Raw genomic sequence first — 26,792 nt, 5'->3', positions numbered from 1 at the left:
AGGGGGTGGGGCTACTTAGGAAGACCAGGGCTTTAAAAAGCCCGCTCCTAAGTGACCAGGGGAGCCAGTGAACAGGAGTGCCTAAAAGGGGAATTTTGCAAGGGAGTTTACAGGAGTAATGTGTGTGGGGGGAGGTGCTACATACACTTAACATTCCTTAAGCTTCTTTAAACTTAACCCAAAAAACACCCTCTGATAAAAGTAAAACAACAAAGGAACAAGCTGCAGGAGTAAGAAGAGAATGCAGGCAGAAGTCCAGCAACAGAGTGGGGACTACCCAGTTTATTGCACCCAATGCAGCATGTATGATTACCTGCCCTATGGGCAGGCAGTGTATGTGTGCATTCAGTGCAAGGAGTTCCTGGCCCTCAGAGACTGTGTACGGGCTCTGGAGACAAGGGTGGCTGAGGTGGAGGAGCTCAGGGAGACAGAGAGGTACATAGATGAGTCTTTCTTGGACACAGTAGAACGGTCCCATACCCGGTCTGACAGCCTGTGTGCTGTTGAGGAGGATGAAAACCTCAGGGAAGGAGAACATTCAACTGGAGCAAAGGGAAATGATCCCATTGTTGGGATGCTCCTTCCAGATGATGTGGTATCCTCTCACACTGAGGATACCTCTCCGGGGGAGGGATCTCCAATTATTAGGAAGAGACAGGTAATGGGTGATTCAATCATTAGAAACATAGATAGCTGGGTTTGTGATGACCGGGAGAACCACATGCGGATCTCTTGAGACATCTAGATAGATTTATGTGTAGTGCTGGGAGGAGCCGATAGTCGTGGTACATGTAGGTACCAATGCCTTAGGGAAGGATAGGAGAGAGGTCCTGGAGGCCAAATTTAGGCTGCTAGGTGAGATAGAAGTCCACAACCTCCATGGTAGCATTCTCTGAAATGCTTCCAGTTCCATATGCAGGGCCAATTAGACAGGCAGAACTGCAGGGTCTCGATGTGTGGATGAGATGATGGTGAAGAGAGGAGGGGTTTAGATTTATTAGGAACTGTGGAAACTTTTGGGAACAGGGAAGCATATACAGGAAGGATGGGCTCCACCGAAACTAAAATGGAACCAGATTGATGGCACTTAAAATTAAAAAGGTCGTAGAGCAGTTTTTAAACTAAGGGCTAGGGGAAAGCTGACAGGTGTGGAGGAGCATGTGGTTCAGACAGAGACATCCCTTAGGGGAGAATCTACTGATGGAGATTCTCTATGTCCTAGTAAGGAGGAGAGTAAAATACAGGTAGGATCTGATGAGAAAGAGTCAAATGAAAAAAAAAATCCCTGTGATGGGGTGCACTTGCCTTGCACCGGATGGGAAGGAGTTAACACCACATTGTGGGCTGAAGAAGCCACGCCCCCTTCCCCCTATTGGGAATGCTCCAGGTTTACCAGTATAAAAGAGAGCAGCCCAGCTCAGTCAGGGAAAGACGCCGGAGGGGAAGGACATATACCAGGAGCTCCTGCTGTGGACAGCCTCCAGCCTGTGCCAGAGGGGAGCAGAGTCGTGGATCACAGCCTCAGACCCCAGCAGCCCATGGAGCCCCAGGAAGCGGCCGGTGCTGGGGAACTAAGAGATCCCAATGTCTCCTGGACTACAATGCCCAAGACTGCAGTAGGAAGTTACCCAGGGGTGGTGTTGGAGTGGTATCTCCCACCGAGGTAAACTTGGAGTGTTTCGGTGGGACTCCCTGCTGAGCTGGTAGTGAGTCGTTTCACCGCTACTAGGGCCCTGGGTCAGGGCCCGGTGGAGTCGGGTGGGCCCGGGCCCCCCTACCTGGGCTGCCAGCCATCCTGCCGATGGCCCCCATGAACTCTGTCATTGGGCCACACTGCCCTGACAGAAGGAGTATGTTGTTTGAGCTCCGGCCACTAGGCCATGCTATGCCAGCTGAGAGAGTGATCCTATGAACTTTGGCCATTGGGCCACCCTACCCGCAGCTAAGCACAAATGTGCGAACTTGAGATGGGGGAAATAGGCACGTAAGGCTTGTGCATCTGCCTCTGTTCCCCAAGGAAGGCGGGCACACTCACCCAGCACCGGATGGGGCCCACCTTAATTGTGTCACAGTCCCATTCAATTATATCATGTAATGGGAGATAGCTAAAAAGTGACAAGTTTTTAAAGTACTTATATACCAATGCTAGAAGTCTAAATAATAAGATGGGTGAACTAGAGAGCATCATATTAAATGAGGATATTGATATAAATAGGCATCACAGAAACTTGGTGGAATGGGGATAATCAATGGAACACAGTAATACCCGGGTACAAAATATTTTGAAGGACAGAACAGGTTGTGCTAGTGGGGTATGGCACTGTATGTGAAATAAAGCGTAGAATCAAATGAAGTAAAAATCTTAAATGAACCACACTGTGCCATAGAATTTGTATGGATAGTAATTCTATGCTCGAATAATAAGAATATAGCAGTAGGGATATATTACCGACCACCTGACCAGGATGGTAATAGTGATTGCGAAATGCTCAGGGAGATTAGAGAGTCCATTAAAATAAAAAACTCAGTAATAATGGGGGATTTCAACTATCCCCATATTCACTGGGTACATATCACCTCAGGACAGGATGCAGAGATAAAGATTCTTGACACCTTAAAGCAGTGATGGGCAACCTGCGGCCCGTCAGGGTAATCTTCTGGCAGACCGCGAGACAGTTTGTTTACATTGAACATCTGCAGGCATGGCTGCCCGCAGCTCCCATTGGATGGTCAATGTAAACAAACTGTCTTGCAGCCGTCCAGTGGATTACTCTGATGGGCCGCGTGTAACTCACAGGTTGCCCACCACTGCCTTAAATGACTGCTGCTTAGAGCAGCTAGTCATGGAACCCACAAGAGGATAGGAAATTCTTGATTTAGTCATAAGTAGAGCACAGGATCAGGTCCAAGAGGTGAATATAGTTGGACCGCTTGGTAATAGTGATCATAATATAATTAAATTTAACATCCCCATGGCAGAGAAAACAGCGGCCCAACACTGTAGCATTTAATTTCAGAAAGGGGAACTTCACAAAAATGAGGAGGTTAGTTAAACAGAAATTAAAAGGTACTGTGTGAAAAGTGAAATCCCTGCAAGCACATGGAAACTTTTTAAAGACACCATAACAGAGACTCAATTAAAAAGAAAAACATAGTAAGAGAACCAAAAAAAGAGCTACCGTGGCTAAACAACAAAATAAAAAGCAATGAGAGAGAAGAAAAAAAAGGCATCCTTTAAAAAGTGGAAGTTAAATCCTAGTGAGGAAAATAGAAATTATAAAAATATAATTAGGAAGGCCAAAAAAGAATTTGAAGTACAGCTTAGCCAAAGATTCAAAAAGTAATAGCAAAACAAATTTTAAGTACATCAGAAGCAGGAATCCTGCTAATCAACCAATGGGGCCACTGGACAATTGAGATGCTAAAGGGGCACTCATGGATGATAAGGCCATTGCAGAGAAAATAAATGCATTCTTTGCATCTGTCTTCATGGTTGAGGATGTGAGGGAGATTCCCAAACCTGAACCATTTTTTTTTAGATGACAAATCTGAGGGAACTGTCCCAGATGGAGGTGTCATTAGAGGAGGTTTTAGAACATATTAATAAGCTAAACAGTAATAAGTCACCAGAACCAGATGGTATTCACCCAAGAGTTCTGGAACCTATCATTTAAATCAGCTTCTGCACCAAATGACTGGACGATAGCTAATGTGACACCAATTTTTTAAAAGGGCTCCACAGGTGACCTTGGCAGTTACAGGCCAGGAAGCCTGACTTCAGTACTGGGCAAACTGGTTGAAACTATAATAAAGAACAAAATTGTCAGACACATAGATGAACATAATTTATTGGGGAAGAATCAACATGGTTTTTGTAAAGGGAAATCATGCCTCACCGATCTACTAGAATTCTTTGAGGGGGACAACAAGCAAGCGGACAAGGGGGATCCAGTGGATATCGTGTATTTAGATTTACAGAAAGCCTTTGACAAAATCCCTCACCGAAGGCTCTTAAGCAAAGTAAGCGCTCATGGGATAAGAGGGAAGATTCTCTCATGGATTGGTAACAGGTTAAAAGATAGGAAACAAAGTGTAGGTTAAATGATCAGTTTTCAGAATGGAGAGCGGTAAATAGTGGTGTCCCCCACAGGTCTGTACTGGGACCAGTACTATTCAACATATTCATAAATGATCTGGAAAAGGGGGTAAACTGTGAGGTGGCAATATTTGCAGATGATACAAAACTAATCAAGATAGTTAAGTCCCAGGCAGACTGCGAAGAACTACAAAAAGGTCTCTGAAAACTGGGTGACTGGACAACAAAATGGCAGATGAAATTCAATGTTGATAAATGCAAAGTAATGCACCTCAAAAAACATAATCCCATATATACATATAAAATGATGGGGTCTAAATTAGCTGTTACCACTCAAGAAAGAAATCTTGAAGTCATTGTGGATAGTTCTCTGAAAACATCCACTCAAGGTGCAGCGGCAGTCAAAAAAGGTAACAGAATGTTGGAATCATTAAGAAAGAGATCGATAATAAGACCAAAAATATCATATTGCCTCTATATGACTCCATGGTACTCCCACATCTTGAATACTGCATGCAGATGTGGTCGCCACATCTCAAAAAAGATATATTGGAATTGAAAAAGGTTCAGAAAAGGGCAACAAAAATTATTAGGGGTATGGAATGGCTGCCGTATGAGGAGAGATTAATAAGACTGGGACTTTTCAGCTTGGAAAAGAGAAGGTTAAGGGGAGATATGATACAGGTCTATAAAATTATGACTGGTGAAGAGAAAGTAGATAAGGAAGTGTTATTTACTCCTTCTCATAACACAAGAACTAGGGGTCACCAAAGGAAATTAATAGGCAGAAGGTTTAAAACAAACAAAAGGAAGTATTTTTTCACAAAACTCACAGTCAACCCATGGAACTCCTTGCCAGAGGATGTTATGAAGGCCAAGACTATAACAGGGTTCAAAAAAGAACTAGATACATTCATGGAGGATAGGTCCATCAATGGCTATTAGCCAGGATGGGCAGGGATGGTGTCCCTAGCCTCTGTTTGCCAGAAGCAGGGAATGGGCGACAGGGGATGGATCATTTGATGATGACGACCTGTTCTGTTCCTTCCCTCTGGGGCACCTGGCATTGGACACTGTCAGAAAACAGGATACTGGGCTAGATGGACCTTCGGTCTGAACCAATATGGCCGGTCTTATGTTCTTATGTAAGTAGTTTAATACAACAGTCTAGCCAGTTTAGAAGCTAACACTCCCCTCCAAAAACTCACTCCATCCTGTTGTTCTGCATAGCTCTGTCTCTTTAATTAAACATGTATAGGCTTTGGGCCTAATCCTGCAGACATTTACTAATGAGTATAGTGCCTACTACTGTGAGTGGCCTTGGTGACTTCAGTGTGAGTATTCACTACTTAACCATGAGCTTAGCCTTCATCCAGTGAGAAAAAAAGTTACAGTAGCAGTGTTGTGGGGAACTTTTGTCTCCCAAGTGCATTCAGAAACTAAGAATAATTCTTTAATGTTTTAGGTGAAAAAACGTTATTTAACTAGCAATCACAAAGAATTAGCAGATATCTCAGTTTATTGCAACATATTTGCTCATGGGATACAATGTTACACTGTACATGTATTATTAATTAGCATATGCAAATTACATTTATGTAAAAAAATAAATCAAAAACAAGGCCTGGCTTAGTGAGGGATACAGTTACCACTATTCCTGGACAAGATATTGTCTCAAAAGCAAATGTGTACATAGAACTACTAAAAATACAGGGTAACAGTGCAACAAGTGTACATTTGTAACCTACATACTTTTTGATACAGAAAAAATGTTTTTCATGCAAAATTTTTTTGTAAATAAATCGCTTAATTGTGTACATGTGCTTAGGGGACAATGTTCTAAAACACAGTTGGAGGACCATTAGTGCATGAGTTAACACAACACATGTGCTTGCAGGGTATACCATTACCCCACAAATGTGAATGAGGGTTAAAGCCATTTTAACATGACCTTTTATTATTAAGTAGCACTTCTGGCAAACAGGACTACCACAGCTAACATGTACTCCAGATTACATGTAAAATACTCAACCCTTTAGTTACTGAAATGTAGCACACTACAAAGCGCATATTCAACAGGTGAATTAAAAAGGAAGAGAAAAATATTACCAGGAAACAAACTAAGTGATCGATATGACTGCCTGCATTGCAATCTGACAACAATAATATCTAACAGATAATTAGAAGGAAATGTAATGTTTTGATGTGTAAAATATATACTGAATTTTTAATTCAGTAGATGAAACTTGCTTAGATTGAGGAGCCGCCTAAGAAACCTATGGACCTTCCTCCAACAGATATGTCTGCACAGACACGAGAAGTTATTACTTTTACTTGGAGTGAATTATTAATTCTTTGTGATATATATGTTAAAAGGCTACAACTCATACGCAGGGTGAAAAGAATCCTTTGAACTGGGCCATTACTTTTTGCAATGCTCAAAATGAAAAGGAAAGATTAGATATCAAGGGATAGTGATTTTAATCTTTATCAAATATAATACAGAAAAAGTATCTCATATAGCAATATACTTGTAAAACACATGATTTACAATAGGCTGCTAACAATTTTGTTATATTTTCTGCATGTCATTTCAATTTTTTTTAAATATAACGGTAAGGTTGAGAAATCATTAAAATCGTTTTAGTTCTCTCACATTAATTAGGTCATGTTACCAATATGCAGAACTTTCTACTTTTGTTTTCCTTGTTAAATATAACCATGGAAGTACAGAATGTGCAACATGTGCAAGTTAATGCTACAGGATACACTCCAAGGGCCAGACTAATATCCTTAGTCATAATCAGTACTCTGTAAAGTGGTATCAGGTGCTATTTGCTGTGAGTAAAGGTATCACAATGGGGCCACATTGTGAGTTCATTTGACCAGAAACATTATCAATTCAATTCTTTTTATCATCAGGACTGCCCCCCCCCACCAAATGTTTTTGCAACATTTTCCAGCTTCTTCATTTTTCTGTGAAAAACAGTATGATTCTAAATGAAACTCCTAATATACAGGTTTACATTCTCACAATTGTAAAGGGAGAAAAACCTCCTCATCACATTATTCCATTTCCCTTCTTATAAAATGAGTAACGTCTGACTTGTCCATCGGTTCTCCTTTCCAGGACACTGTCAGGGGCAAGGAAGAGGGTGAAAGACCACCATTTAAAACAAAACTAATGTTGGGATAAAAATGCCTGGGGAATAAGGAACAAAAATGCAAAATTAGAAAACCCTAAGTGTTCTATGCTAGACAAAACCCAAGAAATCTCCCAGCAATACACCGATAAATATAAAATATATTCAGTATCAATGTATTTCCATTTATGGTGCTCTATTGAGCCCATACAGTCTCAAAACAAAAAAAGAAGAGGAAGAAGAAAGAAAGACAGTGTACTATTAACAGAAAGTTAAAAGGGGCTCAGAGAGATTCCAGGCAGAAGCAGAATTCGCCCCTCTCTGCATTAACGAAATTTACAGGACTGTAGCTACATTATAAGAATCATCATACTGGGTCAGACCAATGGTCCACCTACAGTTTGTTTCTGACAGTGGCCAACATCCTGTTTCTGACAGTGGCCAGCATCAGATGATTCAGAGAGATTGAAAAGAACAGAGCAATTACTGAGTGATCTACCCCGTCATCCAGTCTCAACTTCTGGCTATTGGAGTTTAGGGACAACCGGAGCATGGGCTTGTGTCCCTGACATTCTTGGATGATAGTCTTGGATGGACATATGCTCCATTAACTTATCTAATTCTTTTTTGAACCCCGTTATACTTATGGCCTTCACAACTTCCCCTGGCAATGAGTTCCACATGGAGACTGCATTGTGTGAAGAAATTCTTCCTTTTGTTTGTTTTATTCTCAGATATAAGAAGTTATAAAAATGAAGCCTAGAGGTCAAAAATGCATGGACCACTATGATCAGGTCTGTGTCCAATAGGATAAGGAGCAATCTTCTGGCTAATCACATATCACGATGCATCCGAAGAAGTGAGGTTTTTACCCACGAAAGCTTATGCCCAAATAAATCTGTTAGTCTTTAAGGTGCCACCAGACTCCTTGTTGTTCACATATGAAAAAGGACATTTAAAAAAAATTGCTGCCAGAAGTCCGCGGATGAACTGTCAAAGTCTCAGGGCCCTCCATATTTCAATTGTTAGGAGGAAGCAAGTGCTTTAAATCACTTTCTTCCTGCCAGCATCATTTCAGTGTTGTCTGGTTGCAGAGTTAGCCAGCTACTCTTCATCCAGATGCTGATTTTCAGATAGATGTCAAGAAAGGTGAGAGATGATGCTGTTCAAATTTGATCTAATTGAAATGTAAGAAATGCAATGGGGTAGTATGAATTTCTTATTAGAGATCTATGGCAAGATCACATAATGCCTGCATTAAAAAATATTATTATTTGCAATTGATCAATGCCATAGTTTTGTTGCACACATAGCTTTTCCAGAGAAATAAAGGTGTGTTGTCTTGATAGAAATCTCTTTATTTCTGAAGTGCCAATTGTTAATTTAAGGAGTTTGTACAATACACTCAGATGTATTGCTTGCCATTTATGCTGTTCTATAGATCTTTAATCAGAAGAAGTGGAGTGAGTCTGGAAACCTCAAAATGGTGCATCATTCTTTAGTGCTGTTCATTCAAGTGTATCCAGATAAGTCAATCTGTTTACAAGTGCAACAAAGCCGCACATAAATATATGAATTATTGCCAGCACTGAGGCCCACATTCACCAACAACACTTCAGAGCTGATGGATTTTCAAAAACACTCAAAGCAAAATGCATAATTGCATTACTCTAGCAATAGGCTTAACAGTCCGTGTGTGCCTTATGTATGTTGTAAGGCACAAGGGCTTTTTTCCTTGTGCTTTCAACCACTTGATGTGCACCAATAGACTCTTATTGCAAACCCTGGCGGTGTTAGTCATTTTTTACAATTTAGTGAGAGAAAAGAGGAGTCCAAATTGGAAGCCAGAAATGACTACACTGATCACCTAGTCTGACTCCTGCATAACACAGGCCATAGAACATCACCCAGGTCAATCCTATTTAGGATCAATTTATTCACATGACTAGTCCCATTGACTGCAATGGGACTGCAATGAGATATATGTTCAAATACTGTGTTGGAAAAGTCCTGTCAGGATGAGATATTTGCCACTGATGGTGGAATCAGACTTCATTTCTAATAACAACCCTTAACCTGGATTGGAGGACCAGATTCAGGAATGACTAAAATATCCATGTGATATTACGTGATCTATAATAGTGTAGAATAATGGCTTAACAATGCTGCAGATGCTATTTCATACAAGCCATTAGCCTCTGCCAACTTTTAGGATTAGATTTTCACTGTGCACATTATGAAAGTAAAGCATAGGTGTCAAGTATCAGAGGGGTAGCCATGTTTCTCTGAATCTGTAAAAAGCAAGAGAGGGTCCTGTGGCACCTTTAAGACTAAGGCCTGGTCCCCACTAAGTCCCCACTTCGGACTAAGGTACGCAAATTCAGCTACGTTAATAACGTAGCTGAATTTGAAGTACCTTAGTCCGAACTTACCGCGGTCCAGACGAGGCAGGAAGTCTCCCCCAGTCGATGCCGCGTACTCCTCTCGGCGAGCTGGAGTACCGGCGCCGACTGTGAGCACTTCCGGGATCGATCCGGGATCGATTTATCGCGTCTTAACCAGACGTGATAAATCGATCCCAGAACATCAATTGCGTGCTGCCGGACCCTCCGGTAAGTGAAGACAAGGCCTAACAGAAGTATTGGGAGCATAAGCTTTCGTGGGTAAGAACCTCACTTCTTCAGATGCAAGAAGTGAGGTTCTTACCCACGAAAGCTTATGTTCCCAATACTTCTGTTAGTCTTAAAGGTGCCACAGGACCCTCTCTTGCTTTTTAAAGCATAGGTGTGCATAACATAGAATCATTAGCTTTATATGATCACAATTACAGAATGATCAACTAGGTATCAGGGCCGGCTCCAGGCTCCAGGCAACTAAGCACATGCTTGGGGCGGCACCTGGTAAGGGGCGGCCAATCTTGGGGTGGCGGGGGGGCAGCGCGGCGCTCGGTGGGGGCGCTCTGGCGGCGCGGCACGCAGCGCTCGGTGTGGGGGGGGGCGGCACAGGGCACGGCGCTCAGGGGGGGTGCCGGCGGCGCGGCGCTCGGCGGGGGCGGCTCAGCGAGGCGGCGCTTTTTTTTGCTGCGTGGGGGTATGCAGCTTCTAACAGATCAGTTTCCTTTTTGTTCAAGAAAACAATAGCTCTAGTGTCCACAAAGATAATTCAAAGCAAGTAAAATACATAATTTAAGATTACTGAGACTAAATTGTCATTTAAAGAGAACTAAACATACCTTTTGTAAAAATATTAATGTATTTTATACTTAAGTGCCATGTAATTTCTCAGAGATTAGTTATAATTTAGTCATAGTCTTGTAATATCTGTACCTCTGAAAGAGTTCTGAAAGTAGTATTTTGCATGTACACCTTAGTAGCAGGACAAAAACATTCTCTCGCTCTTTCTTTTTCCATAAGAAACAATGAAAACTTAGAATCATAGAATCATAGGACCGGAAGGAACCTTGAGAGGTCATCTACTCCAGTCCCCTGCACTCATGTCAGGACTAAGTATTATCTAGATGAGGGATTGCCAGCCTTTGGCCCGTGGCCCATCAGGGAAATCCACTGGTGGACCGGAACAGTTTGTTTACCTGCAGTGTCCGCAGGTTTGGCCGATTGCAGCTGGCCGCAGTTCGCCCTTCCAGGCTCATGGGGACTGCGGGAAGTGGCAGCCAGCACATCCCTCGGCCTACATCGCTTCCCGCAGCCCTCATTGGCCTGGAACGGAGATTCCACAGCCTCCCTAGGCAATATATTCCAGTGCTTAATTACCATGACAATTAGGAAGTTTTTCCTAATGTCCAACCTAAACCTCCCTTGCTGCAATTTAAGCCCATTGCTTCTTGTCCTATCCTCAGAGGCTAAGAAGAACAATTCTTCTCCCTCCTGCTTGTAACAACCTTTTATGTACTTGAAAACTGTTATCATGTTCCCTCTTACTCCTCTCTTTTCCAGACTAAACAAACCCAATTTTTTTTCAATCTTCCCTCATAGGTGATGTTTTCTATACCTTTAATCATTGTTGTTACTCTTCTCTAACTTTCTCCAATTTATCCACATCTTTCCTGAAATGTGGCGCCCTGACCTGGACACAATACTCCAGTTGAGGCCTAATCAGTGTGGACTAGAGCGGAAGAATTACTTCTCATGTCTTGCTTACAACACTCCTGTTAATACATCCCAGAATGATGTTTGCTTTTTTTTGCAACAGTATTACACTGTTTACTCATATTTAGCTTATGTTCCACTATGCCCCCCAGATCCCCTTCCATAATACTCCTTCCTAGGCAGTCATTTCCCATTTTGTATGTGTGCAGCTGATTGTTCCTTCCTAAATGGAGTACTTTACATTTGTCCTTATTGAATTTCATCCTCTTTACTTCAGACCATTTCTCCAGTTTGTCCAGATCATTTTGAATTTTAATCCTACCCTCCAAAGCACTTGCAAACCATCCGCAAATGTTATAAGTGTACTCTCTATGACATTATCTAAATCATTGATGAAGATATTGAATAGAATTAGACCCAGAACTGATCCCTGCAGGACCCCACTCGTTATGCCCTTCCAACATGACTGTGAACCACTGATAACTACTGTTTGGGAATGATATTCCAACCAGTTTTAAACCCAACGTATAGTAGCTCCATCTAGGTTGCATTTCCCTAGTTTGTTTGAGAAGGTCACGCAAGACAGTATCAAAAGCTTTACTAAAATCAGGATATACCACATCTACCACTTCCCCCCCATCCACAAGGCTTGTTACGCTGTCAAAGAAAACTATCAGGTTGGTTTGACGTGATTTGTTCTTGAGAAATCCATGCTGACTGTTACTTATCAACGTATTATCTTCTAGATGTTTGCAAATCACTTAATTCTTTGCTCCATTATCTTTCCAGGCACAGAAAGTAAGCTGACTGGTCTGCAATTCCCTGGGTTGTCCTTATTTCCCTTTTTATAGTTTGGCACTATCTTTGCCCTTTTCCAGTCTTCTGGAATCTCTCCCATCTTTCATGACTTTTCAAAGATAATGGCTAATGGCTCAGATATCTCCTCAGTCAGGCTAGGTCTACACTACGGGGGGGGGTGTCGACCTAAGCTACGCAACTTCAGCTACGTGAATAGCGTAGCTGAAGTTGCATATTTTAGGTCGACTTACCTGGCAGTGAGTACAGCGGCGAGTCGACAGCTGCCATGCCGTCGTCGACTCTGCTTCCGCCTCTTGCCGCGGTGGATTTCCGGAGTCGACGGCAGAGCTATCGGGGATCGATTTTGTCACGTCTTCACTAGACGCAATAAGTCGATCCCCAATAGATCGATTGCTACCCGCCGATTCGGCGGGTAGTGAAGACGTGCCCTCAGTTCCTCGAGTATTCTAGAATGCATTTCATCAGGCCCAGGTGACTTGAAGACTTCTAATTTGTCTAAGTAATTTTTAATTTGTTCTATTCCCATTTTAGCCTCTGATCCCACCTCATTTTCACAAGCATTCACTATGTTAGATGTCGAATCACCACCAACTTCTTGATGAAAACTGAAACAAAGAAGTCATTAAGCACCTCTGCCATTTCCGTATTTTCTGTTATTATTTTCGCCCCCTCATTGAGTAATGGTCCTACCCTGCCCTTGGTCTTCCTCTTGCATCTAATGTATTTGTAGAATGTTTTCTTGTTATCCTTTATGTTTTTAGCTAGTTTGATCTCATTTTGTGCCTTGGCCTTTCTAATTTTGTCTCTACAAACTTGTGTTATTTGTTTATATTCATCTTTTGTAATTTGACATAGTTTCCACTTTTTGTAGGATTCTTTTTAGCTATTTAGATCATTAAAGATCTCCTGATTAAGCCAGGGTGGTCTCTTGTCATAGTTCCTAGCTTTCCTATGCAGTGGGATAGTTTGCTCTTGTGCCCTTAATAATGTCTCCTGGAAAAACTGCCAACTGTCTTCAACTGTTTTTCCCCTTAGACTTGCTTTCCATGGGATCTTACCTACCAACTCCAAGTTTGCTAAAGTCTGCCTTCTTGAAATCCATTTTCTTAATTTTGCTTTTCTCCCTCCTACCATTCCTGAGAATCACGAACTCTATCATTTCATGATCACTGTGGTGGGGCGACTACCCCACACCCAGAGAGATGGGGCTGCAGCAGGCCTAGGCACCTGCATAGACTTGCGGCCAATCAGGAGAGGGCTTACTGGGAGCCAATCAGAAGGCAGATTGGAGCCAGCCAATCAGGGCCCGGCTTAGCCATATAAAAGGCTGCCCAGAGCAGGAGCGGTCAGTCTGTCCCAGGCCTTCAGAGGGGAAAGTCTGTCTCCAGAGCTGGGAGGCCAGCATCACGGACAGCGCAGTGCAGGCCAGCCTGAGAGAGTGGGAGAAGGCCCTACTCCATAGCCTGCTAGGCGGCAGGCCTGGGAGGAGGAGGCCTAGCGTAGTGAAGGGCTGTTGGGGAAGTGGTCCAGAGGGATAGTCAGAGGAGGAAGGAGAAGGAAGACAGTGGGACTGTCGCCCGAGGGCCTCTGGACCGGGACTCAGAGTAGTAGGCGGGCCTGAGTCCCCCCCTTTTGTCCCCCCTTTGTTTGCTGTGCTGCCCTACGCACAGCCACAGGCCGCAGGGAGCGGCTGGCCAGAACCACGCCTGGTCCTGGACTGTGAGGATTGGACTCGAAGGCGTGGGGCTGTTGTTTACCTCCCCCCCGGAAGGGGGTGTGAATGGACCAGGGAACACTGTCGGAGGGCAGTGCTCCGGAAGAGGACGCCGTACGTGGAGAGCAGCGCAAACTCGCGCACCCAACGAAGGCGAGACGACAGGCGGGACGCCACCCAAAGAGGGCGCTTTACTGGCTAAAACTAATTCCCCGAGACGACCAGGAGGAGGCGCCGCCGCGGTGACCTACCGACCCTGTCACAATCACTTTCACCCAAGTTGCCTTCCACTTTCAAATTCTCAAACCAGTTCCGCCCTATTTGTCAAAATCAAATCTAGAACAGCCTCTCTCCTGGTAGCTTACTCCACCTGCTGAAATTAAAAAAAAAGGTCTCTAATACATTCCAAAAACTTGTTGGATAATCTGTGTCCTGCTGTGTTATTTTCCCAACAGATGTCTGAGTAGTTGAAGTTCCCCAAGTCCTGTGCTTTGGATGATTTTGTTGGTTGTTTAAAAAAAACTTCATCCACTTCTTCGTCCTGGTTAGGTTGTCTGTAGTAGACCTTCTCTTCATGTGTCTGTATAACAATGCCTGCATTGTTTTCACTCTATGCATCTGAAGAAGTGGGTTGTTACCCATGAAAGCTTATGCCCAAATAAATCTGTTATTCTTTAAGCCACCAAACTCCTTGTTGTTTTTTTGGATACAGACTAACACAGCTACCCCCTGATACTTGACACCATGCAAGGCACTGAATTTAGCCGTATGGAGTGGAAATCCATCAACTTCATCAAAAAACTCACACAGATACAGACAGACATCATCTTCCTCTCTGAGTGCAAACAGATAGACATCATACCAAATGGACTGAAGGTAAAAAATCCATTGCAATTGACATACTACACTGACTATGGTGAGAGACTGTGCCACACACTCTCAAAGAAACTGAGGAACCACGGGATTAGCATACTGTATAGCAGACAGGAGAAGATCAAGAATGAGCTCTCAAAACTGCAGACTCTCATACAAAATGAACTGTAGCAGGGTGGTCACCCCACTCCTGCCCTGAAGGGCATAAAACAGCCCTGGGAGAGGGCTGCAGTGGGGAAAACCCAGGCTGATTGGGGGAAGCAGCCACAGGTGGGGCCATGCCCCAATCAGGCCACAGCTGGCCCTATAAGAGGGCTGAGGACCAGAGGCTAAGACAGAAACTCTCTCTCTAGACTTTTGAGAGAGGAGGACCTGGCTGCCTGGGAGCTGAGCAGGGTACCTGAGGTGGAGCAGTGCTGCGGAAGGGCAGAGGGAGCTGGGGAGCTCCAGTCTAGCAAAGCCCCAGGCTGCAGGTTGAGTTGAAGGCCCACAAAGTTACTAGGGCTGCAGAGGGGCGGCTCAGGAATATGCAGAAGCAGCTGGTCCAACCCCCCCTTGCCGATGATGAGTGATTTATAGACTGCAGTCTGCCCCAGGGAGCGGAAGCTAGATGATGACTGGAAATAGCCACTGAGGCAAGGTGGGGATAGAGGATTGGGGGTTCCTCTGGGTGGGGTGACCCAGACAGAGGGGGTACTGCGGTGGGCAGAACCCCTGGGCAAAGGGCACCGGGAGGGACACAGGGGCTAATTCCCTGGACAACCAGCAGGAGGTGCCGCGCCGGTGAGTCATCACCCTGCCACACCAACTTCCACATGGCTGGACTTTACAAAAATGAGACAAGCCATTTACAACGCACACTTCACTTCTCTACAGAGGATAAAGGACAGTAAACTATCTAAACTCCTACATGCCGGGGCTACAAGAGTGGTACCCTTAACTCACCCAAGAATATTGTTAATATAGCCAACCACACACTTAGTCCTATGTCAGGAACTCTCTTTTTACCCCACCACCGCCACGAATGTGATACTGTTCTAGAAGATCAGGAAGAAGGTGATCTGGAAGCCTACTTTCGTCATCTCTGACTCAAGGAATATTTTCAACACACCACTGAACAGTGCACTGACCCACAGGAACTCTCCTACCCAACTCTACAAGAAGAATAATTCTGAGTGGACTCCTCCTGACAGTTGAAATGACAGACTGGACTTCTACATAGAGTGCTTCCACAGACGTGCACAGGCTGAAATTGTGAACAAACAGCATCACTTGCCCCACAGAACGCAATGCCATCCACAACCTCAGAAACAACTCTGACATTCTAATCAAAGGGACTGACAAAGGAGGTGCTGTAATCATAATGAACAGGTCGGATTATGAACAGGCGGCTGCCAGGCAACTGTCCAACACAACCTACTACAGGCCACTATCTTCCGATCCCACTGAGGAGTACCAAAAGAAACTACACCATCTGCTCAAGAAACTCCCTGCTGTAGCACAGGAACAAATCTACTCGGACACACCCCCAGAGCCCCGACCAGGGGCATTCTATCTGCTACCCAAGATCCATAAACCTGGAAACCCTGGACGCCTCATCATCTCAGGTACTGGCACTCTTACAGCAGGATTGTCTGGCTATTTGGACTCTCTCCTCAGACCCTATGCTACCAGCACTCCTAGCTATCTTTGAGACACAACTGACTTCCTGAGGAAACTACAATACATTGGTGATCTTCCTGAGAATACCATCCTGGCCACCATGGATGTAGAAGCTCTTTTCACCAATATTCCACATGAGGATGGACTACAAACTGTCAAGAACAGTATCCCTGATGAGGCCACAGCACACCTGGTGGCTGAGCTTTGTGACTTTGTCCTCACCTACAACCATTTCAGATTTGGAGACAACTTAAACCTTCAAGTCAGCGGCACTGCTATGGGTACTCGTATGGCCCCACAGTATGCCAACATTTTTATGGCTGACTTAGAACAACGCTTCCTCAGCTCGCATCCCTTGGTGCCCCTCCTCTTCTTGCACTACACTGATGACATCTTCATCATATGGACCCACGGGAAGGAGGCCCTTGAAGAATTCCATCTGGATTTCAACAATTTCCACCCTACCATCATCCTCAGCCTGGACCAGTCCACACAAGAGATCCACTTCCTGGACACTACAATGTAAATAAGTGATGGTCACATAAACACCACCCTATACTGGAAACCTACTGACCGCTACACTTACTTGCATGCCTCCAGCTTCCATCCAGGACACATCACGCGATCCATTGTCTACAGCCAAGCTCTAAGATACAACTGAATTTGCTCCAATCCCTCAGACAGAGACAAACACCTACAAGATCTTTATCAAGCATTCTTAAAACTACAGTACCCACCTGGGGAAGTGAGGAAACAGATTGACAGAGTGAGACTGATACCCAGAAGTCACCTACTACCGGACAGGCCCAACAAGGAAAATAACAGAACACCACTGGCCATCACATACAGCCCCCAGCTAAAACCTCTCCAGCACATCATCAACGATCTACAACCTATCCTGGAAAACAATCCCTCACTCTCACAGACCTTAGGAGGCAGGCCAGTCCTTGCTTACAGACAACCCCCCAATCTGAAGCAAATACTCACCAGCAACTACACACCACTACTCAAACACTAACCCAGGAATCAATCCCTGTAACAAACCTCGTTGCCTACTCTGTCCCCATATCTACTCTAGTAACACCATCAGAGGACCCAACCACATCAGCCACACCATTAGGGACTCATTCACCTGCACATCTACTAATGTTATATATGCCATCATATGCCAACAATGTCCAACTGCCATGTACATTGGCCAAACTGGACAGTCTCTACGTAAAAGAATAAATGGACACAAATCAGACATCAGGAATGGTAACATACAAAAGCCAGTAGGAGAGCACTTGAATCTTCCTGGACATTCTATAACAGATTTAAAAGTAGCTATACTTGAACAAAAAACTTCAGAAACAGACTTCAAAGAGAAACTGCAGAACTAAAATTCATTTGCAAATTTAACACCATTAATTTGGGCTTGAACAGGGACTAGGAGTGGCTGGCTCATTACAGAAGCAACTTTTCCTCTCCTGGAATTGACACCTCCTCATCTATTATTTTGAGTGGACTACATCCACCATGATTGTATTAGCCCTGTTAACACTGGTTCTCCACTTTTGAGGTAACTCCCTTCTCTTTATGTGTCAGTATAACAAGGCCTGCATCTGTAATTTTCACTCCATGCATCTGAAGAAGTGGGTTTTTTACCCATGGAAAGCTTATGCCCAAATAAATCTTAGTCTTTAAGATGCCACCAGACTTCTTGTTGCTTTTGTAGCAGACCCCTATCATGACATCACACATGTTTTTTACCTCTTTTATCCTTACCCAGAGACCTTCAACAAGTCTGTCTCCTATTTCCATCTCTACCTCAGTCCAAGTGTATACATTTTTAATATATAAGGCAACACCTCCTCCCTTTTCCCCATGCCTGTCTTTCCTGAGCTAGCTGTACCCTGTTATACCAATATTCCAGTCATGTGTATTATCCCACCAAGTCTCGGTGATGCCAACTATGTCATAGTTTTGTTTATTTACTAGCATTTTGAGTTCTTCCTGCTTATTCCCCTACTTCTTGCATTAGTATACAGACATCTAAGATACTGATTTGATTCCTCCCACTCCCAGTTCTGTCCTGTCTCTCCTTTATCCCTGCTATAACAGCCCATATTTGCCTCCCAAGTTCTGACCCTTCTCCCAGGTCACCTGCCACCTTCAAACTTAGTTTAAAGCCCTCTTCACTACGTTAGCCAGTCTGTATCCAAATGTGCTCTTCCCCTTCCTCAATAGGTGGACCTGATCTCTGTTTAGCAGTCGTTCTTCCTGGAACTGCATCCCATGATCAAGAAAACTAAGTCCTCCTGGTGACACCATCTTCGCAGCCAGGCATTCACCTCCAGGATGCATCTGTCTCTGCCTGGGCCCCTACCCTTGACCAGAAGGATCGAAGAGAACACCACCTGCACTCTGAACTCCTTCACCCATACTCCCATGGCCCTGTAGTCACTTCTGATTTGCTGAGGGTCATATCTTGCAGTATCATTAGTGCCACATGGATGAGTACCATGGGATAGAAGTCCAGGGCTGGATGATCCTCAACAATCCCTCTGTAATGTCTCGGATATGGGCCCCTGGCAAGCAGCATACCTCCCGGGATGCCATGTCAAGGCAACAAATGGTGCCTCCATCCCCCTCAGAAGAGAGTTACCAACCATCACTACCCTACATTTCCTCATGGTAGTGGTGGCTGCAATCCTCCCAGCCTTAGGGGTACATGGCTTCTCCTCCTCCACCGTTGGGGGTGATTCCTTATCACTTGATGCCAGGGCAGCATATCATTTTTCCATCACCATGGTGGGTGGGTTGGGAGTAGGGGTGGAGCACTGCCTGCTGCCAGAAGTAACCAGCAGCCAGTGTTCTCCCTATGACAGAGCCATATCCTCCTTCCCCGGTGGTGTGACAGCCATCCTCTGTAGCTGGATAGCTTCGTCGACCTTAGATGTCTCCATATTCATAGTGTCAATGAATTCCTCGTGGGCATGGATGCTCCTCAGCCTAGCCACCTCCTCCTGTAGCTCTCCCACCTACTTCCTGAGAGATTCCACCAGCAGGCACCTTTTGCACTGGATGGTCCCCCCAGCCTGGCTTTCTGTGAGTGGGAAATGCAGGCCACAGTCTACAAATCCACATCAGGATCTAGGTAGAGGCATCTATGGTTAGGTTATCTGTCCAGATACAGGTGCAGGGGGAGGAGACAGGAGCAGTGTTGGCACAGGTGATGCGCCCCTTCCTAACCATAGTGATTATATCATGACTCCCTCCTTCAAACTCCCATTTGCTAACTCCCCTTGGTCACTTAGCCTCTGGCTTTTAAGGCCTATTCTCCTAGGTCAGCCCTACCCCCTTGTTAATCACACAGGGAGAGGGTGATCACAAGGCTGATTGAGGCTGATCAAAGATGATCAAGGATGATCCAGGGAACAAAGGCTCAAACAGTCCCCAGACACACAATCCCAACTGACGCAGTAACTGAGATAACTGGAATAACCTGAAAGAGAAAGAAAAACACAAACATAAGTAATCACTGACATATACATATAACAGGCAGGACTGGTAGTATCATCTATTATTAAATTGGCCAAATACTTCCCAGTATAACACCTGATTTTCAGTTGCTTATCACTTTGTCAAACTTTAAACATTAAGGCTTACATTTTCTAATCCAGCTGTCTACTTAAGATTAAAAAAAAAAAAAAAAAAAAAACACCTGTAACCAAAATGGTTTAAGTCATTTTCAAGAATGAGACTAGAGAAATATATGTTGTTTCCCCCCATGGTTGACCTTTCCTTTGGAAAGCTATTGTGACACCATGAATTGAGGCAGGAACTTAAAATTTGGCAAGAAAGGGGTCTCCATTGTGTCAGGAATGTTCCTTTTGCCATCCCTATGAAAAATCTGACAATATTTGGCCAAGTTATAAGACTTTTAAAAGTGACGATTTTCCACATGGTTGGTAGAGACTTCTTTGATTTTAGCACTAAAATTGCCACAGATTCCATCCTCACTGAGCTCCCAGTTCTGGAGGGTAGAGACTATGATGGGGTGGGGAAGGAAACTGGGACTGGGAGTTGGGGATAAAAAAAGGCTGGGACTGATTAGGCAAGGAGGCTGGGCTGCAACTGTGAGCCAATGGGGAAGGCTGGGACTGGGAGCTGGAGTGAAGAAGGGAAGGCTGGAAATGATTGGGCAAAAGGACTGGGACTGGAACCAGTAAGGGAAATGCAGGAGGACAGGGAGTAAGTTGACTGGGTGGGGGAAACAGAGATCAGTCAAGGAGCTGAGGGGATGCAGACTGGCTGGACAAAGAGACTGAGACTAGGAAACAGTATGAGGGGGATCGAGATGAGTGGAGAAGGGAGAGAGATCTGACAAGTTGCTGGATTGCCAGAGAATTGGGACTGGCTGGGCAAGGAGACTGGGACGAGGAGCTGGGACAGGGGTGGAGAAGAGACAGGACTGGGATAAAGACAGATTGTAAATATGTGGCTAAAGTAATCAAGCTTGGGAAGATTGTGTGGGCAGGACAGGCTGTGCCTACTAGAATACACTCCTCTGTAGAGCCTGGGATAGAATCCAAGTTTCCTGATACTCACCATTCCTCTGCTGTTAGCAAACATCAGTGAAACCCACTGGTAAAATGTGTGCAACATCCCCTTCTAGAGCTGGTGCACATAGAGGATAACAATCTACTACTGCTACCAGTTACTCGCTTAGCTCCCCTGTCAGAAGTCTGGGTGGTGGATCTAAAAGTTCTAGATCTGCTGATGGACCATGTGGGTGTCAGTATGATGTCATATGATGGAATTTCTGGTGTTTTTTTTTGTGTTAAAAGAACATTATTTAAGTTGCAACACTAAGCACTCAAAAAATAGGAAATGCCAGAAGTAAGATTACCTTTGAAACTTTATTTTGATCCCCTTGTGTATTAAGATACAGTGTTTCATTACATGTTCACATACCATTTGTTTCTATGGGACCATTGCTTCTTTCAGTGCACAGCACAAATGTGAGTTGGGATGAATCAGAGTTGTGTACTGAAGGAGGCTGTCATCTGAGTGACTCCTGCCTCATTTGTGGCAGAAGTTGGAAGAGAAAGTAGGGCCTCATGGTTAAGTCAGCTGAATGCTGCCCTGGAGAACTGGATTTTATCCCTGCCTCTCTTACAGAGTTCCTGTGTGATACTGAACAAATCACTTACACCAAACTTTTCACAGATGGTCACTAATTGTGTGTTCCTTATTTTCTGGGTGCCTAACTTGAAACCCTGGGGCCTGATTTGCTGAAGTGCTGTGCAGTCACAGCTGCAACTGAAGTCAATAGGTGCTGTGCTTTGAGAATATAAAGTGAGCCAGTTAGCTATAATGCTATGTTCTCTGAAAAATCAGGACCTAGTCATCTCAAATTGGAAATCCAAAATTAGAGATACTTTTGACCTTGAGCTGTCTGTGCCGCAGCTCCCCATCTGTTGTGAGGCTAAATTAATGTTTGTGGAGCACTCAGATATTATTGTGATAAGTGCCATAGAAAAGTCCCTGTGGAAACCAATAAGTCTATCTTCAGAGCAGGATTTCAACAGTGTGCAGTAAACAAGGCTTAGAGATATAGACTCATATACTTTAAGGCCAGAAGTTACCTTCATGATCATCTAGTCTAATCTCCTTTTACACCTTAGGCCACAGAACCTCCCCCTCCTGTAACAGACCCATTAGACAATGAGGATAAAACAAAATATTGAATAGCTGTTCATGAAGTGAGCACCATTAGTTCTGTTCACTGAATGAAGCAGGGGTCCTGTGGAAACAGCAGTATGTGATTATGTAATTAAAGACTATCATAAAGACTCATCATTGGGGGGATGTCAAACCCCGATGTTCGCTGAGATTTCTCAGGATCTATTCTCAGTCCCCCAAAAGGCCCGGAAGACAAAAAAAGAGAGGAAGGCTGTGAAGGCCTTGGGAACTCAGATCCTTCCCCAGGGCCAGAAGACCGCCCTAGTAGGCAGGGGGACACGAGCAGCCAACAGAGAAACTACCAACATGGAAGGTGAGCTGGAGGCTGGCCCCAGCCATGACAGCGGTGAGCCTTTGGAAGAAGCAGAAGCTGGCCCCTGGGAGCTCAAACAGGTTAGTCCTGGGAGAGAGACTTTCAGGCGGGACCAGGCAGAGGACCCTAGATATGATAACGTCAGGAAAGAGATGGCTGAGATAGATGGGATACCAGTGGAGGGGAAGGTCCGGGGTCCAGGACCTTACTTTATAATGAAGAAAGATCTCCTGTACCGCGTGGTGCAAATGCAGGAGCAGGAGATGCATCAACTTCTGGTGCCACGAAAACATCAAAAAGCCATATTGAGCCTCGCCCACAGTCACCTGTTTGGAGGACACCTAGGGGTAGAGAAAACCCAGGCACGGATCCTGTGGAGGTTCTTCTGGACAGGAGTACATGAAGATGTCCGGCGATACTGCACCTCTTGTCCAGAGTGTCAGCTACATAGCCCTCGCCCGCACTTGCGGGCCCCTTTGATACCTCTTTCAATAATAGAGGTACCATTTGAATGCATAGCCATGGATCTGATTGGGCCCCTAGAGAAGACAGGTAGGGGCCACCAACATGTGCTTGTTGTAGTAGACTATGCAACCCGATACCCGGAAGCCGTCCCCCTACGCAACATGGCTTCCAAGACAATAACTAAGGAGCTACTACAGATCTTTTCCCGGGTTGGGCTACCTAAGGGGATACTGACTGATCAAGGGACACATTTCATGTCCAAGTTGATGAAAGATCTCTGTTCATTGCTCCATGTACAAGCCCTACGGACCTCTGTATACCACCCTCAAACAGACGGCCTTCTGGAAAGGTTCAATAGGACCCTCAAGGCCATGATCAGGAAAGTGGTGAGCCGGGATGAGAAAGATTGGGATATCCTACTGCCTTACCTCATGTTCGCCATCCTGGAAGTCCCACAAGCCTCCACAGGTTTCTCTCCGTTCGAACTACTATATAGGCGTCACCCCCGAGGCATATTGGATATAGCCAGAGAAGCCTGGGAAGAGGAGCCAAATCCCGGAAGGAACATAGTCGAGCATGTACTGCAGATGAGGGATCAGATAGCCCGAGTTACACCCATTGTACGTGAACATTTGGAGAAAGCACAGGAAACCCAACAAACCCATTATAACCACCAAGCAAAGCTTCAACAGTTCCAACCAGGGGATCGAGTGATGGTCCTGGTGCGCACAGCAGAAAGTAAGCTGTTGGCCCAGTGGCAGGGACCCTATGAAGTGATCGAAGCCGTGGGAGAAGTAAACTATAAGGTGTGGCAGCCAGGCTGAAGGAAACCAGAGCAAATTTACCACATCAATCTTCTAAAACCTTGACATGATCGAGAGGCATGCTTAGTCACCCAGGAGACCCTTCCCCAGGAGGATAACTTACATGAGCAAGTGAGGATATCACCCGACTTGACACTGATCGAAAAGATTGAGGCAGCCGAAATGATTAATCGCAACCGAGATGTGTTCTCTACGAAACCGGGGTGGACGACTGAGACCTATCACCATATCCGCATGATCCCCGGAACCAAGGTAACATTGAGACCCTACTGAATCCCAGCAGCTAAAAGAGAAGAAATCAAGACCGAAGTAAAGAAAATGTTAGAATTAGGAGTTATTGAAGAATCTTACAGTCAGTGGTGCAGTCCAGTTGTTCTAGTGCCTAAACCTGACGGTACCATGAGATTCTGTAATGACTTTTGCCGACTGAATGAAGTATCCCAATTCGATGCATATCCCATACCACGCATCGACAAACTGGTTGACTGACTGGGTAGTGTCCGATTCTTGACTACACTGGATCTGACAAAAGTGTATTGGCAGATTCCCCTGACCAAAGACGCTAAAGAAAAGACAGCGTTCTCCACTCTGGACGGGTTATTCCAGTACACCGTACTCCCTTTTGGGCTACATGGGGCCCCGGCCACATTCCAGCGCCTCATGGATAAGCTGCTGCGCCCACATACTAGTTATGCAGCCGCATACTTAGATGATGTCATCATCCATACGCCAGACTGGGGAAAGTTGAGGCAGTACTGCGCACCTTAAGGCGGGCTGGCCTCACTGCTAATCCCACTAAATGCGCCATAGGGCTAGCAGAGGCTAGGTACCTGGGATATATTGTAGGGAGGGGCATAGTGAAGCCCCAAACGAATAAGCTAGAGGAGATTGAAAACTGGCCCCAGCCGACCCAAAAGAAGCAGGTCCGCATGTTCCTAGGCATGGTAGGCTACTACCGACGTTTTATTCCCCATTTCGCCACTAAGGCAAGTCCCCTAACAGACCTGGTGAAGGCCCGAGGTCCAGACATGATGAAGTGGACCGATGCAGCAGAGGGGGCATTCATAGAGCTTCGGACGGCCCTCTGTAATGACCCTGTACTCATAGCCCTGGACTTTAACAAGGATTTTATCTTACAAACAGATGCTTCCGAGGTGGGGTTGGGGGCAGTTCTGTCACAAATGGTGGGGGAAGAGGAACACCCAATCCTCTACCTAAGCAGAAAGCTTCTCCCAAGAGAACAGAAATACACAATAGTTGAGAGAGAATGCTTTGCTGTCAAATGAGCCATGGAGACACTGCGCTATTACCTCTTAGGCCACTGATTTACTCTTGTGACAGACCATGCACCCCTCCAGTGGATGCAGCGGAATAAGGAAAAGAACGCAAGGGTCACTAGGTGGTTCTTATCCCACCAACCATTCCAGTTTTGCATTAAGCACAGGGCTGGATGCCATCATGGCAACGCTGATGGTCTGTCACGAGCACACTGCCTGGTGTTCCAAGTTGCCCAACTCTATGGTGTTGAGCAGAGAGGGGGGGATATGTGATGGGGCAAGGCCAGATGACTACAGTAAAGTAGTGAGGAACAGGTATGTTAGCCCCAGGCTAAACAAATCCCTGGTACCATGGTAACCAAATGGCAGTTGCTCCAGGTTAATCAAGACACCTGGGGCCAATTAAGATCCTTCTAGAAGGCAGGAGAGACAGCTAGATTGATTGGGACACCTGAAGCCAATTAAGGACTGGCTGGAACTAGTTAAAAGCCTCTCAGTTAGTCAGTGTGGTGTGGGTGTCAGGAGCTATAGGAGGGAGCTGTGCTGTTGGAGGAACGAAATAGTAGGAAGCCATATCAGGTGCAAGGAAGGAGGCCCTGAGGTAATTGTGAAGAAGATATTGAGTGGGGGCTGCTGTGGGGAAGTAACCCAGGGAATTGTACATGCTCTAGTTCCAAAAGTCAGATTTCATAGCTGCTAAGTTTAGGGTCCCTGGGCTGGAGCCCGGAGTAGAGGGTGGGCCCGGGCTCCCTCCCCCCTTCCTGATTAATCATTGATACTGGGAGACAACAGAGACTGTGTGAGGGAGGGTTGTTTCTCCTCACCTCCCTTGCTGGCTTATGATGAAAATGGCTCAGTAGACTGTGACCCTTGCCTCTAGAGAGAGAAGGGCTATGTGGAGGGTCACAGTGAGCCTCTGAGGCTAGCAAAAATCCATCAGGAAACGCAGGACCCACGGAGTCAAGGACAGAACTTTGTCACAATATGTACCAGGGGGCTGAACTGATGTTTCACAAGCAACCTTAATTCTGTCATTTCTTAACTTTTTAGTGTTTGACTTTGCAATCTTAATGTTCTTTTAATGTAGATTTTATATGTGTGTTATATATTTGCAATCTGAAATCTCTGCATATTTAATAGTACAGTGATATATATATATTTAATTTAGAGCTCACTCTCTCTGGATTCAGAAAAGAAGATAATTGGGCTTTCAACCTATGTCACAGCTCTCTAAAATGCAGACTATCCTTTAAAATTCCATGCCCGGGAGAACTTTTAGTTAATGTGTTTCTCTGTTCTCCCACCAGCCATTCTGTAATCCTACAAAGGTGTAAAGGGCTTTGCATGCTGTTCTCCTTTCCCTTCTGTATGCTTTCTCTTCCTTGGTACTTTATATATTAAAATGTTAAAATAATAATAATAATAATAAATTAGTTTCCTTGCACTATATTTTTGGTGTACTTTAGTTTACTGGGAAGTTCCCATTGAGTACTTTATTCTGAACTCTCTCCAATTTGTCCACATCTTTCCCAAAGTGTGGCACCCAAATAGAGCAGAACTATTACATAGGACAGTCCTGTTAATACACCCCACAATGATATTAGCCTTTTTCACAACTCTATCATATTGGGCATACCTACATGGGAAAAAAAATCCTGTGGCAGCGAGTCTCAGAGCTCAAGTCTACAGACTCAGGATTAAACAGCTTGCACTACAGCACTAAAAATAGTCATGTAGATGTTTGAGCATGGGCTCTGAAGTCCAGGGTGT

This window comes from Trachemys scripta, chromosome 2 (genome assembly GCF_013100865.1).
Source record: "Trachemys scripta elegans isolate TJP31775 chromosome 2, CAS_Tse_1.0, whole genome shotgun sequence".
In the NCBI taxonomy this organism is placed as follows: Eukaryota; Metazoa; Chordata; order Testudines; family Emydidae; genus Trachemys; species Trachemys scripta.
The sequence above is the reverse complement of the archived record's forward strand: the minus strand, read 5'-3'. Positions refer to the sequence as shown.